The 16,228-nt window shown below is 38.7% G+C and overlaps 1 pseudogene; it reads left to right on the forward strand.

Annotated features, from left to right (window-relative positions):
* Window positions 1-16,228, forward strand: part of LOC118624978 — a 73,201-nt pseudogene that overhangs the window by 13,859 nt on the left and 43,114 nt on the right.

The raw sequence follows: 16,228 nt of genomic DNA on the forward strand, positions 1-16,228 counted from the left end.
ATTGCTACAAGGATATAGTCTGCAAGTTGTAGTGATATTAAAGCCCAGCCTGTGTGTCTCAGTGGACAGTGTCATCCCGTGGATGGAGAGGTCTCGGTTCTATTCTTGGTCATAGCACATGCCTGGGACTGTGTACTCGATCCCCAGTATGGGGCATGCAGGAGGCAGTCGATCAGTGTTTCTCACATTTATGTTTCTATTTCTCTGTCCCCTTCCTCTCTCTCTAAAATATCAATAAAACATATCTTTTAAAAAATATATTAAAGAATCCAGAGTACTGCGAGCCAGAGGAATTTGGTATTTGAAATTCCACATAATCTGGATAGTGGCTGGTGCCCATGAGCAGTCCCTCAATTCTGAAACCTTAATTTTCCTTTCCATATCCTGACCCCTAGTTACACTTTTCCGCACATTCTTGATAGTGAGTAGCTCAATCTCGAGAGCTCCCCTTCTGTGTGAAACCTCATGGTTCTCTGTGGCTCGGGTCTGGGAGCTGTCCTCCTTTTTCTCATTGTTTTATCCTGTAGTACTTCATTTCATGCAAGCGTCACTCCTTGCTCTCTTTTATGCATTCCTTTCTTAAACTGTCTATGTGGGACCAAATAAACCAGATATCTGAATGTGGAGGGGCCAATATTCGAGAGCCCACCATGTATCCGGATCAAAATTTCATCAGTACAAATACTCATAAATTCCTGGTTTGATTGACATGCTGTTTGTATTATTATTTGCACATCAGATGTCTATAAATCTGGATTTTGAAGATGTCATTAACCGTCACATTAACAATTAAATAATTTTAGCATTGTCATTGTTTCTGTCTGTGATTCACTTTTATTTCCACCACAATTTTGTACACACACACACCCCAAATCTCTTAGTAGATTAGACATGGATGATACAGTAGAGAACAGAACAGAAATTCTCACCACCACTAAACAGTACTTTGGAGCCCTAAATTTATTTTCTACGTGCCTCCTGAACCACTAATTTGGAAAAAGACTAGATTATTTAATGCAAGCAGTTTTCAACTTTGTTTGTTTGTTTTAAACTTGTTGAATATTATTACATTTTTAGTTGCACTGGTTTTATAAAATGATTCCTGTGGAACTATCTTTTTCAAAGGTAGTATGCCTTCTTTCAAGCCTGAACTCATGCCATTGAACATGCCTTTGACGCTAATAATTGAAAAAGAATAAAGGCTCATTATGGATTTTTTTCTTCCATGTAATTTAAGCTTAGTTTATTTCTCAGTAATAGCTACCTATTAAGATTTACATCAATGATGAAGACTGGTTGGAGTGTGTGGTTTATTTTTGAACTAACATGAATAATGCTAAATATGTTTCTGTAGTCTCTCTGGAATCCTCAGCCTCTGTGTAGAAAATCTTTTGATTTTCAGACATAAGAGTATATTTGGTTTCACTCAATCTAGAAGTATATATTGTACATAAGCTATTTTGAATGCTACAATGTAAGAATCAAAACACACAAAAAAGGGTCATTTTCTCAAGTTACTACAATATGTTAGGGAATTAAAAATGGTAAAATATATTATAAGAGTTTAGAGAAGGGGATTTTTCATTGTTTTTGTCATTCTATTTCGACATAACAATACATGAGTAACCCTAATATATTTGAGGTTTTGGTGTGGCAAATTATTATTATTTTTTTATATGAATTTTTATTTATTTTTTTGTTACAGATATTTTACCTTTTTACCCCATTGGCACCCCCCACCCCACCCCACCTCCACCCTGTCCCCGGCTTAGTTGTCCATGTCCATTGGTCATGCATACATGCATATAAGTTCTGTGGTTTATCTCTTCCCACCCTCCCACCCCCCATCCCCTCTTCTGAGGGATGTCAGTCTGTGCCCTACTTCCATGTGTCTGGGTCTACTGTATTCCTCAGACTGTTATGTTCATTATATTCCGTATATAAGTGAGATCATGTGGTATTTGTCTTTTTCTGCTTGGCTTCTTTCACTTAGGATAATGCTTTCCAGGTCCCTCCATGTCGTCTCAAAGGATAAGAGATCTTTCTTTCTTACCGCTGCATAGTACTCCATTGTGTATATGTACCACAGCTTTTTTATCCATTCGTCTACTGGTGGACACTTGGGCTGTTTCCAGATCTTAGCTATTGTAAATAGTGCTGCTATGAACATGGGGGTACATATATTCTTTCTGATTGGTGTTTCAGGCTTCTTAGGGTAAATTCCCAGCAGTGGGATCACTGGGTCAAATGTGGCAAATTATTTTAAAGACATCTTTGACAAATTTTACTGTCATCACATTTTTACTTTCAAAATATTCTTTTGAAGAAAGGCTATTTATAAATTAGTGCATCTGATCCAAGAGGGTACAATAGTTTTACTTGATTTTAGCAAATAGTGCAAACATTGTAGACATTACAGCAAACATTGTATACTGGATACAGTATAAAACTCTTTGCAAGAAAATATTATTATTATTATTTTTGTTAATCCTCACCTGAGGATATTTTCCTACTGATGTTTAGACAGAGTGGAAGGGAGGGAAGGAGAGAGAGAGAGGGAGACACATCAATGCGTTGACCCCCCACACGAACCCATCTGGAGCCAGGGATCAACCTGCAACCCAGGTACGTGCCTTTGGCCAGGAATCCAACCTGAGACCCCTTGGTCTGCAGGTTGACACTCTAACCACAGAGCCAGGGAAGAAAATGTTCTTACATGTGAACTTTAATCCTTTTGAATTTGTGAAGGTAGAAATCATGGGTGTAAATTATTTTAGCCAATTGAAGAATAGTGCGACCATTATGAATTAAATGCTGAGCCATTTATGTATAATTTCAGAAACCAAATAGTATTTAAACTGCCACAGCTACCAGGAAACAAAGAAAACTTGAAAAGGCTGCAGGTGGTTCATGTTGGAACTAGAGGTTTTATAAATTAGAGTCTTAGTGTCGTCGGACTGATAAAGGGGCCAGATTCTTCCAGCACTCGTGGGCAGGAAGCTCTTGGGGCGCAGTCGGAATAAGCCTATTCAGAAGCTCCCAGGGGAGAATGGATGGATTTTATTGACGTGCAATTACACTTCGGGGCTGTAAAATCCCATGTCCCTCAGTCCAGTCCTGGAAGAGTGGTAGCCGTGAGTTTAGCAAGATCAGAAATAAAGCCAAAGTCCAGAGTGTGTGCTCTGTGGTGAAACTGTGCCCAGATTCAGTCCATCAGTTCACTGTGTGGGTCCCACGTGGCTGTGGGCCACACGGCTGGGGCAGGGCAGGGGAGCCCTGAAGCTGGGAGTCTGGCTCAGTTGGTGAGAGAGGGAGAGGAGGAGAGGAGCTAGAGAACCTTTGTCCAGAAGATTAAATATTCAAATTTCTGTGCTTGCAGTGACCACGCCTGTTTTGGCCACTGACTCACTTCCAGGTGTGGCGGCAAACAGGTAGGTACCTCCCAAGACAGGCAGGCACCTTCCATGTCATTCAGACCTCACTGAGCATGCTTCTCAACTGCCTTTGTCCAGATCCTTCCCCTACACAGGCAATGGAGCTGGAGTATTAAGTTAGCTAATCTTTCCTTTACTCCTTTCCTGTTAAATAATTAGCAGCTTACTGTGCCAGTAACATTAGGGCCAGAAATCTGGTTGGAAGATAGATCAGTAGACCTATCTTGAACTTGTGTTTATTTAGGAAGCTCGTAATTTTTTTTTTTTTTAGAGCATAAGTGTATTGGCGTGTCTAGGGGGCTGATGAAGATGGAGAGGGATACCCTCCTCAAGCCAGCTCTGTCATCATCACTGTGTGAGTGTGTCAACTGAGTGGTTTTACTTTGTTGAATAACCTAATTTCATATAATTCCTTTCCTAGAACGTTATCCATTGACTGGGACAAATTCTGAAATTACTTGTAATGGCGCTAACTGAGAAAGAGTATGTGTATAATAGTATATGCTATTCTTCCTTAACAGGTGTGCTTTTAACATGCTTACTAGTTGGACTTCAGCATGATCTCTGATCAATGTGGTGCATTTCCTATATACGTATGGTGAATGCTCTTTCGATGAATTCTGGTTTGGGGTCTACATTAGTGTGCTACAACTTCTGTAACAAAGTATCACAGACTGGGTTGCTTAAACATCAAAAATCCATTTTCTCACAGACCTGGGAGGGGAAGCCCAAGATCAGATGTCAGCAGGTTTGGTTTCTCCTGAGCCTCTCTTGACTTTCAGATGGCCACCTTCTCCAGGGCGTCTCTCTGTGAGTCCTAATCTCTTTTTCTTATAAGGAAAGCAGTTGCATTAGATTGCAGCATACACTGTGACTCCATTTAAATGTGATTACCTCTTTAAAATACCTATCTGCAAAGGACCCCCTCATATTGAAGGGGACACAGTTTAGTCCATAGGGGTTTAGATTTGTTGAACAAAAAGAAACTCTAAAAAGTACCCTGAGTGACTAGGGAAATGGCATATTCTGTGAAAAGAGGGGTTGTCTTATATTGACTGGTAACTTGTTACCTATTAAGGCAAAAATCTGGGAAATACTCATAACGCTTCCCTCAGCTAATATTTAGGTAATTTACTTGAGAAAATAAAATCTGTTCTTTCTTCTAAATATCTATACAATCTATCATCTTTTCTCTACTCACATTATGAATATGTTATTTTGGCTAGATTGGTATGGACATTTTGAAATGAGCATTTCTGCCATCCCTCCCGTTTCAATTCCTTCCAATCCATTCCCAACTCAACATCCAGAAGGATCTTTGCATAAATGCTTCAGCATTTCCTTTTGATCATGGGATTGAATGAAATTATCTTCATGATTTCGTATAACTTCTGTCAACTTCTGTATGTTTGTCCTCTGACTACCTCTTCATCCTTTTCTTTTCTTGCTCACCCCTAACACTCTAGACCAAGTTTGTATTTCTTGAGAAAGACCACACTCCCTCTTACCTCTGGTACCTTGTACATGGTGAAATAGAATCTTTTCAGCTAAGAGTCTTATTCATAGTTAAGGTCTCAGTTTAGGTATCACTTCCTACAGGAAGCTCTGACTGATCTTCAAATCTGGAAGAGGTGCTCTTTGAGATACAACCAAAAACTCTTTTGTGTGTGTGTGTGTGTGTGTGTGTGTGTGTGTGTTTAATCCATACTTTCCCCATGGTAATGTTTCTCTCATTATATTGGAATTACATATTCTATGAGTATATATACTCGTAAAATATAAGCTTCTTAAGAAATAAAACGCCTGCCTTGCTCACTGCTCGAAATGCAGTACTAGGGTTGTGTGGCACAAGAGGGCTGCAGTTACTGAATATGTGATTAGATTATGGAATCCCTCCTTTTATTCATTTATTTATTGTTTTGAATCAGAGGTGCTTTTTATTAATTTATTTTTGTTACAAATATTTCTTCTTTTCCCCCGCAGACACCTTCCTCCCTATTCCACCCTCCACTAATCATTGTTGTCAATGGCCATTGATTACAAATCCCTCTTCCTTTTTTTTTTTTTAATCCTTACCTGGGGACATTTTTGCATTTATCTTTAGATGGAGGGAGGGAGAGATGAGGGAAGAGAGAGAGAGAAACATTGACATCAGAGAGGCATATCGACTGGTTGCCACCCACACGACCCCAACCGGGGCCGGGGACAAGCTGTAATCAAGGTACATGACATTAGTTGGAACCAAACCTGGGTCTCTCTGGTCCATGTGCCGACACTCTAACTGCTGAGCCAAATCAGCCAGGGCCCTCTTTTTAATATAGATCAATTTTTAATAGTCGGGGATTAATGACAGTTATACCCAAGTTTTCCTTAACTATATTTCTTTTGCTATGTCCAACATTTTCATCTGTTTCTATCATTTTCTATACTGTATAGTTTTCTATATTTTTGATCCCAAGAATCAGGTCATCACTTGTATTTTTTTCGCCTTGCATGATACAAAGAGACACTTGAAAGATGCTGATCTATTGTATAAACTGACAGCTGGGATAAATTGAAAAAACTGAAGCACAGCGACCAAATTAACCGAAAGGAAGAGAGGCAGAGGACAGTCCTGACACAGAGAATGCTTTAGGGAGCCGAGGGGCTGCCATCACATTTCTGACGGTAACAGAGCTGGTGGCTCTCCTTATGAGATTGTTTTCGAAGACAGTGGACCCCACCGCAGTGAGCACCATCCACATTTTAAGAGGAAAATGTCCACCCAAACATCAATGTTGTAAATTGCATGTGTTGATGAATTAGAGCTTTATTTTCCAAACAATGAAACTGAAAAGTGATTGAAAGTGAGCGAAGCATGAAAAAGAAACTCACAGACAAAACACTCCCCGAAGGAAGAATGCCTGTGTAATGACTGTGCTAAAAACCTATCATTTCTAAATATATGCTATCAGCTTCATCAGAAACTGGGCCCAAGTCTGTAAACATCTAGTCAAATAATAAATTTCAGAATAAAATTACCCTTTACTTTAGATAGAGGCTTTGACTATACAATTACTACCAAAAAAAAAAAAAAAAGTTCTGCTAGTCTTTGTTCCTTTGCCTCAAGTGTGCTTAGTCCTTTAGAAATCTTTGTATTACTATTGTATTCCTTTAAGTATATAGTGAGCATATTGAGACCTCTGTGGACTGTGAGTGAAAGTGTTAGAAAATCCTACTTACAAATCATACTACTTTTGTGAGTATAAAGAAACCACCTTGTCGCCCTGAGAGAAGTTTACCTTTGGACTATGTGGGTTGAAGTAATGCACTGTTACTGCAATTTTACTTCTCAAAAGGGAAATATTTGGTAAACAAAATAGAATTGACTAGAGACTCTATTTGCCCAGTTAGAAGTAACAGACCAACAGTTCAAAACTTTCTCCCAAAAAACTAGGACAAGAGCAGCAGCAGGCTTAGGCTGCCTTCTGTGGATTGTTCTCAGAACTACTTGGGAATCAGTAATCAAATACGCAGCTACTGAATAATTGCCATGATATCTAGGACCGTGCTGGACAATGGAGATGCAAACACAAAGATTCCAGCTATTATCCTTGCCATCAACTTGCTCACAGTCCCTTGGAATGCTCACCACTTTTTGCCCTCATGTGATTAAAAATATTTTTTTAAAAATCTCATCATATATAATGCTTTCTGAAACCATTCAAGAAAACATTTTTCCTTTGCACTGAAGAGTAAACTAAAACTAGAAACCATGGTTCACAGGATTCCAGCTGACATGACCGGTGATCTAAGTTTCTGGTCTCTTACCGTCTCCTCTTCCTTCACTGTGCTGTTTACTTTGTTTGGAGCAGGAGTCTGTCAGATCTTGGTATGTCTCACTCCTCTGTCCACACTCCCTTCCTCAGCGAGGCTCTTTCTGACCATGATATTTAACAATCTCTATCTATTCCACAACACTGAGTCAGTCTCTACCCTCCATTGCTTAATATCCATCTTCTTCTTCTTCTTTTTTTTTAAATTGAAGATAGATTCTATTTATTTATTTTTGTTGTTGTTGGATTTATTCTTGCTAACACATCTGAAATATCTATTTACATTAAGGGAAGGGAGGGAGAAAAAAAGTAAAAGAAAATGTCCAATAGAATGAAGTTCCATGGAGAAAAGACTATTCTGTTAACTGCTGTATTCATGTTACATAAAAGTAGAGCCAATGGGAGGTGCTTGATGAGCATGTGTTACATGAATGAATAAGTTCTGGAGAGTCATTGGCAGTTCACCATATGGTGCCATAGTCCTGCATGAGGCAGTAGCTTCTGTACAACTGGGATGCTGGCGAAGGCTCAGGAAGTCCATCAAAACACTGCAAAATGTTTTCTCCTGTCTCCCATTAAATGCATGCTTATGAAATATAGTTTGGCACTTAGACACAAGAAGAGATGCAGAAATTCTCCTCCACTAAGACTTCCACATTGAAAGATCCATTTTAAATGGTAATTTTTCATAAACCTACACCTTAGGCATAGTCCTTAACATTCTTTTTAAAAAAATGGATATAGTCCAGCCCCAGGCGGGTTGCTCAGTTAGTTGGAGCATCATTCTACACACCAAAAGTTTGTGGCTTCAGTTACCTGTCAGGACACATGCCTAGGTTGAAGGTTTGATTCCCAATTGGGCAGATACAGGAGGCAACTAATTGATGTTTCTCTCTCATCTATACATACCCTTGGGTGATGATTTTTTAAAATTATGAAAAAAATGCATATATTCTCAAAACTTGATTATAAAGTCAATTTTTGTTTGTTTGTTTTGTTAATCCTCATCGGAGGATATTTTTTCATTGATTTTTTTAGATAGGGTACAAGGGTCTGAGGGAAGGAGAGAGAGAGAGAAAAACATCAATGTGAGAGAGACACAATGACTGGTCCCATATGACCCTGACGGGGGCCGGGATCAAACCTACAACCCAGGCACATGCCCTTCACCTGGATACGAACCTGTGACCCTTTGGTCTGTGGGCTGATGCTGTAACTGCTGAGCCAAACTGACCATGGTTAAAGTGAATTTTTATTAAAATATGTTTTTGAAAAATGGAACATTTGGGAAGTAGGTCTCATAATTACCATTTAAATTTACCATTTAAATATTATTGTTTATAAGAAAATATAAATATTTAGAAAGCTGGATTTTTTAGAATGAGTCTGTACCAAGTACATATGTTGCAAAATAAAAGTAGCACTTCTGGCTATCCTAAAGCATGGCTAGGTTTTAAACTTACAAATGCTTTACTACAGTGTGCCAAGAAAATCAACTAGTTTCAAAAACTAGTTTGGACAACAGGTACACTCCTGTTAGGCACTGCACCCATATTGTCTAAACTGCCTAACCTGTATCCATCTTACTTTAAAAGCTGCACTTGCAAATACTAAGGGTGCTTTGAGAATGTTTATCAATTTCCTTTTTAGTTGGAGAGACAGTACTCAATATGATAAATTACCTTTCTGGTAGAAAACCCATTGCAGAAGAGCCCTCTGAAGTGAATACCTATTAAAGGAGAAGATCTTTAAAATGAATACATTTTTATAATGATAAAAAGAAATTGAAAGGCAAATCAGTGAAATAAAATGCCTGATGCTTGAAGAAACAAATGAAACCTGGTAACCTGTAAAATTTACCTTTTTTAACTTATGCCTCATTAAAAAAAAAAAAAAAAAAAAAAAAGGTATAACAGTAGAGGTAGCACAAAATAGCAAATGTCATGCTCAAGATATGTCTTTGCTCTATGTAATTATGCTCTTTTAATTCATATCGTCCAACTGTAGCATTGTAGATTGCTTTGCGTCAACTTAAAAAAATCCGATTTTGTAAACTGAGTTTATGGGAGGATATGATTCATAGATGAGAAGTTTTGAATTGTACCACCGGGCAATGTTCGGATTGAATTCTTCCATTTCTCATCTACCCTTCAGGTTCCTTGGAGCAAATATTGTTGAGAAACATACCTCAGTAATATTTCCTTAGATATACAGATGCTTCTGGGTGAAAAAATAAATTCTACCTATAACACATAAACAAGTTGCTTCTGTGTAAACCTCTCTCAGTCTCTCCCTCCCTCTCTTCCTGTGCTCCTCCTCCCGGGGAAACTTTCTTCCTGACAAGTTAACTTGCAAGAATTCAACGGTTGTTTTCTCATTCAAGTCCCGCATCACAGGCAGCAGAGGCTGTCAGGAGGAAGACACTCCTGAATGGCTGTAATCAGAGATGTGCTTCTAACGTGAAGTTTGCAACATAAAAACTGGAGGAAGAATGAATGGCAGCTGGGAACCACACTTCAGGCAGGGAGGCGATACAGTAGCTTGCTGAGCACATTCCTCTTAAGATGTCTGCGTGAGTTTCTTAGCCAGGGCCCTGTCTACCAGGCATACGAATGTGCCAGAAGATTAAAAAAATCATTTACATTTATCAAGGTGTCTGAAGGAGTATCTGAAGCATGAGATTCCTTTGTAGCTTTTACAAGGAGGCCTTTTCAGAAGCAAGACAAGCCAAGTATTGGAAAGGCCAATTTTAAATTTCAACTAAAAAAGGTTCTTATTTTAGGACCAGAACAGTAGAATAAATTTTAAAAAGTAGGGAAAGCCCTGGCCGGTTTGGCTCAGTGGTTGGAGTGTCGGCCTGTGGTCCAGAGAGACCCGGGTTCGGTTCCTGCTAAGGGCATGTACCTCGGTTGCGGTTTGTCCCTGGCCCTGGTTGGGTCGTGCAGGTGGCAGCCACTCGGTGTGTCCCTTTCACATCAATGTTTCTCTCTCTCTCTCTCTCCCTCCCACTCTATCTGAACAAAATATCAAAAAATATCCTCGGGTGAGGATAAAATAAATAAAAAAATAAAAAATAAAAAATGGGGAAAAAAGTGACATTCTTCTATGAGCTAATAGAATGGTTATTAGTAAAAAATTATTACTAGACCAAATTCTTTTAATGTCCTAATCCATGTCGTCATTTGTGTATTAATTTCTCTCTCTCCAAATACATATATGTACACATACATGTATATATTCTAAAATAGAACAGACCTGAGACATCTGCTGAACTGAAGATAATGATATAAATGTGATGTACATAGATAGGGCTTTTATGTTATTCAAGACATATTTAATTTGCACTTCAAAACAAAATTAATATAGGGTAAACACTTTGTTTTTCTAGGAAAGCCTGGGAAAACTAAGAGTGAGAGAATGTGTCTCTGGTCCTCCAAGACAGACATGAAACTGAAATGCAAACCTTCTCATTCATTTTAAATCAGCACAATGCCCAGGACAGTGCCTAAAACAAAGCAGATGTTATTTTTTTTTATATTAAAGAGAATTATTTTCAATTTTAGGAATATTATGTGGTATGTTCAAATACACTTATCTCATAAATATAATTTAGTAACATTAATTAGGTAGCATTGGTGGAGCATACAATTATTAAAAGTAAATTTGGATGGCATGTAGTTTTTGATGAGATGTGAAGGCATCTCACCTGTTCTTGGAACAAGATAAATAAACAGCTAACAGATTACTACTTAATACATAATTAGAAGATCATGATTAGGCAAACAAAAGTGGAGGTCACCTGCCCCAATGGAAAGTCATGGTTGCTTGCTTGCTTAGTTCCTAGACATGAGCCAACTCCAAGACCTAGCAATTATAGATTGAACCACAGTAATCTACCTGTTCTTGTCCTCCGAGGACCTATCGTCATTTATTTGGGTAACTATACACTAGGGAAAGGGGAATAATAGATCTTAGGGGACTCTTGGATGGAGGATCCCAGTTGATACTGATATCTGGGATCCAAAGTGTTGTCATGGTCCCCTTGTTAGAGGAATCATGTATGTGATCAGGTAATAAATAGAGCTCAGGTCCATCTTATAGAGGGACCACTGGACCCACCTCGACCCAGCCCACCTCATCTCTGTGGCTCCTAAATGGATATATTTAGTTACTGGTAAAACCCTCACTTTTCTTCCTTGACCTGTAGAATAAGAGCCAGAACAAAAGGCCAGGCCAAGAAGAAGCTCTTGAAATTTATCCTCTCCTCCAGAGAGTGAATCAAAAAGCATCAGCCACTCACTGACGGGGAGATGAGGCCATGCTGGTGGGTGAGTTCCTCTCCTCTAGCCTCCCGTGGATCAGACTGGAGCTAGGCTTAGCTGCTTCCTACTTCTGCTTCGCCCACTCTGAGTCCTTCCCTGCTCCGGAGAACACTTCCCCCATAAGTATTTTGCTCATTACTCCCTGACTTTAGTTCTTCTTTAGGGAACCAGCCCTATCACATTTGAAACAGCAAACCCTTTTCTCTACTCCTTTCAGACTCTATCCTCTCACCCATTTTATTTTACTTTTTACACATTTCAAAAACCATTTTACATTTTATTTTTAGATAATTTAAAAATATTTATCTAAATAACTCCCTAGTTAGAGTCTAAGCTACTCTATGTTTAGATGCTGTGTACTGTTTACTCCTTTAGCCCAGGTAAACAGGACCTAAACAATAGCAGATTCTAAAACAAAAATTTGTGGAATAAATGAACATATGAATAAGTAAATGAATTTGAAATACTTAACTGTTATTTACCTTTTTTTTTTTTTTTTTATCCTCACCCGAGGATATTTTTCCATTTTTTTGTACAGATAGAGTGGGAGGGAGAGAGAGGAAAGGAGAGAGAGAGAGAAACATCGACGTGAAGGGACACATCGAGTGGCTGCCACCCGCACGACCAACCAGGGCCGGGGACAAACTGCAACCGAGGTACATGCCCTTAGCGGGAACCGAACCCGGGTCTCTCCGGACCGCAGGCCGACGCTCTAACCTCTGAGCCAAACTGGCCAGGGCTGTTATTTACCTTTTAATTGTATTGTTCTTAAGTATGTAGTTAGCAAAGTTAGACATAAAAGAGAATTTCAGTTGCTCAGATAGACATATGTGCTTTTTTTTTTTATCTTATTGTATATGTAGATTCAAAGAGGATCAAGAAAAATTTTTGAATAAAATTAAATATACTCATAAGAAGTTAAAAGTTTATATAAATGTACATTTCCTTTAGTTTTGTCCTGAGATTTTTTTCATATTTACAAAATGAGTTTTTTTTTATGTTGATAACCTATATCTAGGGTATTCTAGCTTTACACTACCATTTATGTATATTTTGAAACAAAGCCTGTTCCTAATTGCTCCCTACTTGTTAACAGTCTTTTTATAAATGGAACAGTATTGTCTTTAATTATCCCAACATGTCATCAATCTAAAGTATATCAACATTTTGCACATTTAAGCTTCTGAAACTCAGTGTCAGGTGGTGGATATATTTTACTATGTCCCATAAATTATAAAACCCCTATAATGTTTGGAATTGAACAGATTTCTGAAATCATTGTGGTTATAGCAATGTTAACTTACATAAACATTTCCTTTTTCACTTAAACTAATTATTTCACTATATATTTTATAGTAGCCTTTAAAACATAGTGAGATATGTTAAAATATACTTTCTTAAATCAAAAATTTGACATATACAGAGAACAGGTAGACAGTTTGAGTTTATCTCAAGCTGTCATTCATATTATAAAGCACAGGGATTTAAAACTCTGAGACAATATTATTTGGTGGGAGTTTGGAGGCAACAACAACAAGAACAACAAGATTTGTTTCGATTTACTGTCTTGAGAGGGTTCGTTTCAAATTCAGTGCGTTTAGAGGTGTCATCAAAGAATTCAGTCCAATAGAGCAGGCATTAAGAGAACTGATTTGTCGTCCCAACTTTGCTATCTACTAGCTATGCGATCTGGGATACAAGTAATGTCATCTATAAAATCACTGTGTGATTAATGTTGAGTGAATGATAGTATAAATTTCTACTGTGTTTTTACTCCACCCTACTCCGCCTTTTAATCCCATACATGAGCCCATCTGAGTCATAAGGTCATAGTTGCTTACATGGTACAGTTGCCAAACTAGTGAATAGAAACAGCACATGCTTAACTCTTCAGTAACAGTGCATAGGTAAAATGAAGAGGTCTAGCCCTGGCTGGTTTGACTCACCAGTTAAAGCATCAATCCTCGGACCGAAGAGTCCTGGGTTTGATTCCCAGTCCTTGGATGTGGGTTCATACTTTGGTTGCTGGTTTGATCTACGTGGGAGGCAACCAATCGATCGATGTTTTTCTCTTTCTCTCCCTCCCTCCCATTGATTTAAAAACATCAATGAAAAAATATTGTCAGGTGAGGATTAAAAAATGTTTTTTGAATGAAGAGATCTGGGAGACTGCTTCCTCGATGCTACAGACTCAGAATTTGTGTCTCCCCAATTTTTTTTTTGTAATCTTCACCTGAGGATTTTTCTATTTAGCATCAGATAGAGTGGGAGAGAAGGAGAGAGAGGGAGAAAGAAAAACTCAATGTGAGAGGGACACATCGACTGGCTGCCTCCCGCAGGACCCGACCAGGGCTGGGAAGAACAGCAACCGAGATACGTGCCCTTGATTGGAATCAAACCTGAGACTCATTGGTCTGTGGGCTGTCGCTCTAACTGCTGAGCCAAACTGGCTAGGGCTGTCCCTCAAATTGGTATGTTAAATCCTCGTAATGTGAAAGCATTTGGAGGTGACCTAATTACCTCAAAGGTATGAGGTCATGAGCATGGAGCCCTCATGAATGCGATTAGTGCCCTTATAAACAAGACCCCAGCAAGCTCCCTTGCCCCTCTGTCCGGTGATATTATAGCTAGAAAGGGCCAGTTGTTAACCAGGAAGTGGGTTCTCACCAGATATTAATCTGGTCTGACCTTGGACTTTCTAGCCTTCAAAATTGTGAGAAATATACATTGTTTATAGCCACCAGTCTATGGTGTTTGTTATACAGCAGCCCAAACACTCTGAGGTACTGGGTAAGTTGTATCTATGCCAGAAGAGATTAAATTTCTGGGCTGGCTTTTAGACATGGCAATGTTGGGATGTGAGCATAGACCCCAGTGAAGGAGGAGACTCTGTGCTCTGACCCTCAGCTCCTGAGTGTTAGCAGTCACATTTGGTCTAATAAGACTGCCAGGCAAGTTGGGTATCTGAGAGTTTAAAGTGGCCATGCTCATCAAATTTGTCTGGAAAACTGCATTCTTGCAGGCGTTCACTGGGCCGTTATGACACCAGAACCAGGGAAGGAAGACATTATCAGAGTTGGACGTAGGCCAATTGCATAGCCCAGTTTGCTCAGGACAATCTTGATTTACATCGACAGCATTTGTCTCAGACGAAATGTCCCAATTTTGGATGATAAATTAGATGACCACTCTAGGTGTAAATGGCAAATAGGGTTTGAAGTAGCCCTACCAAGTTTCCCAAGCACTAGATTGGGATACGGATATAGCTACATTTTACTATGTCCTGTTCAATTTAAAAAGACACAGCAGTTGAAAGAGACATACATATGTAGGCCGCATTTCACTTGGGGCACTTAGATAAATGAAGAGGTACCTATGATCAAATAATAATTTATATTACAATGGATACAAATGGTGGCACAGTAAACAATAACACAGATATGATGACCCTTCTCCACTGTAACTAGAACTCTTTCAAATCCCTGGGTAAAAGGATCTATAGAAGGTTCTAAACTGACTGATTTAACCTAAAATGACTGTTCATCTGAGATTGAATAAGATTACAGTATATTTTTGGCAATCACTTGGATTGAAAGTTTGAAAGTAAGTTCAAACTAAGTATATAGTTTAAAAAATCCATATGTAGATTGAGAAAACTGTACCAACTACAAGTGCTTTTAAAACACAAACGTTCTACTGGTCCTCAGAGTGACATCGGGGGCTAAAAGGTGTCTTGAATGAGGGATCTGAGCACAACACGCCTGCTTCAACCACTTGCTCTTACTTGTTCATCAAGTTTTTAATGAAGAAAAGATTTTGATACTAAAATAATGGTATTAGAATCACCTTTACTCCTCTATTTTTCTCACAACCCATATCTGACATGTCTTCCTACTCTAGTTTCAAAAGTCTGACATTTTCTACTATCCTCACAGTTAATCACCATGTTCAAAACCATTATCATTTTTTACCTATGTTATTGCAATAGCCTCCCAACTGGTTCCCTTTGTTATCCTAGAGTCGATTCTCAACAGAGCAGCTGGAATAGTTTTTTTGAAAACATAAGTAGAATCAGGTCACCTCTGTGCTCGTGACTCTTCAATCGTATCCCACATCTCTTACACCCCATACGGTACCCCACATGAGCTGCCTCCCCCCTTACTGACTCTGATCTCAGCCCTTTCCGATCTCCTCTTGCTCGCTTTGTTCTAGCTGGATTCTGGGCATGTTTGCTATTGCACAAACTTGCTAATTATGCTTCTACTTCAGGGTTTTTGCATTTCCTATTCACTAGCCTACCCTTTCCCCAGAGCAGGCAGTAAAAAATAAATGTAATAACCACTAGGCCAAATGATTTCTAAGAGCATTTTTATGACTTTGGTTCTGTAATGACAAGAAATTCTTGCATTGGGATACCTGGAATGAACCAGATGCTCTCAAAATACTGTAAAGGTGAACTCACTGTCTGTTGCAGTGTTACAGTGTCTATTTCCAAAACCTTTATTTGACTCCTGATGGGGGGATTTTGAACCAGTACCACAGAAGTTACAAATAGCATACATTCAATTACTACTATTTATAGAATACAGATACCACTGCTATCTTATACCATGTAGCAAAGAATGCAACTTAAAAATTTTACTTGTTGTTGACAGTT

The sequence above is a fragment of the Molossus molossus genome, unplaced genomic scaffold (genome assembly GCF_014108415.1).
Source record: "Molossus molossus isolate mMolMol1 unplaced genomic scaffold, mMolMol1.p scaffold_m16_p_1, whole genome shotgun sequence".
NCBI classification, from domain to species: Eukaryota; Metazoa; Chordata; class Mammalia; order Chiroptera; family Molossidae; genus Molossus; species Molossus molossus.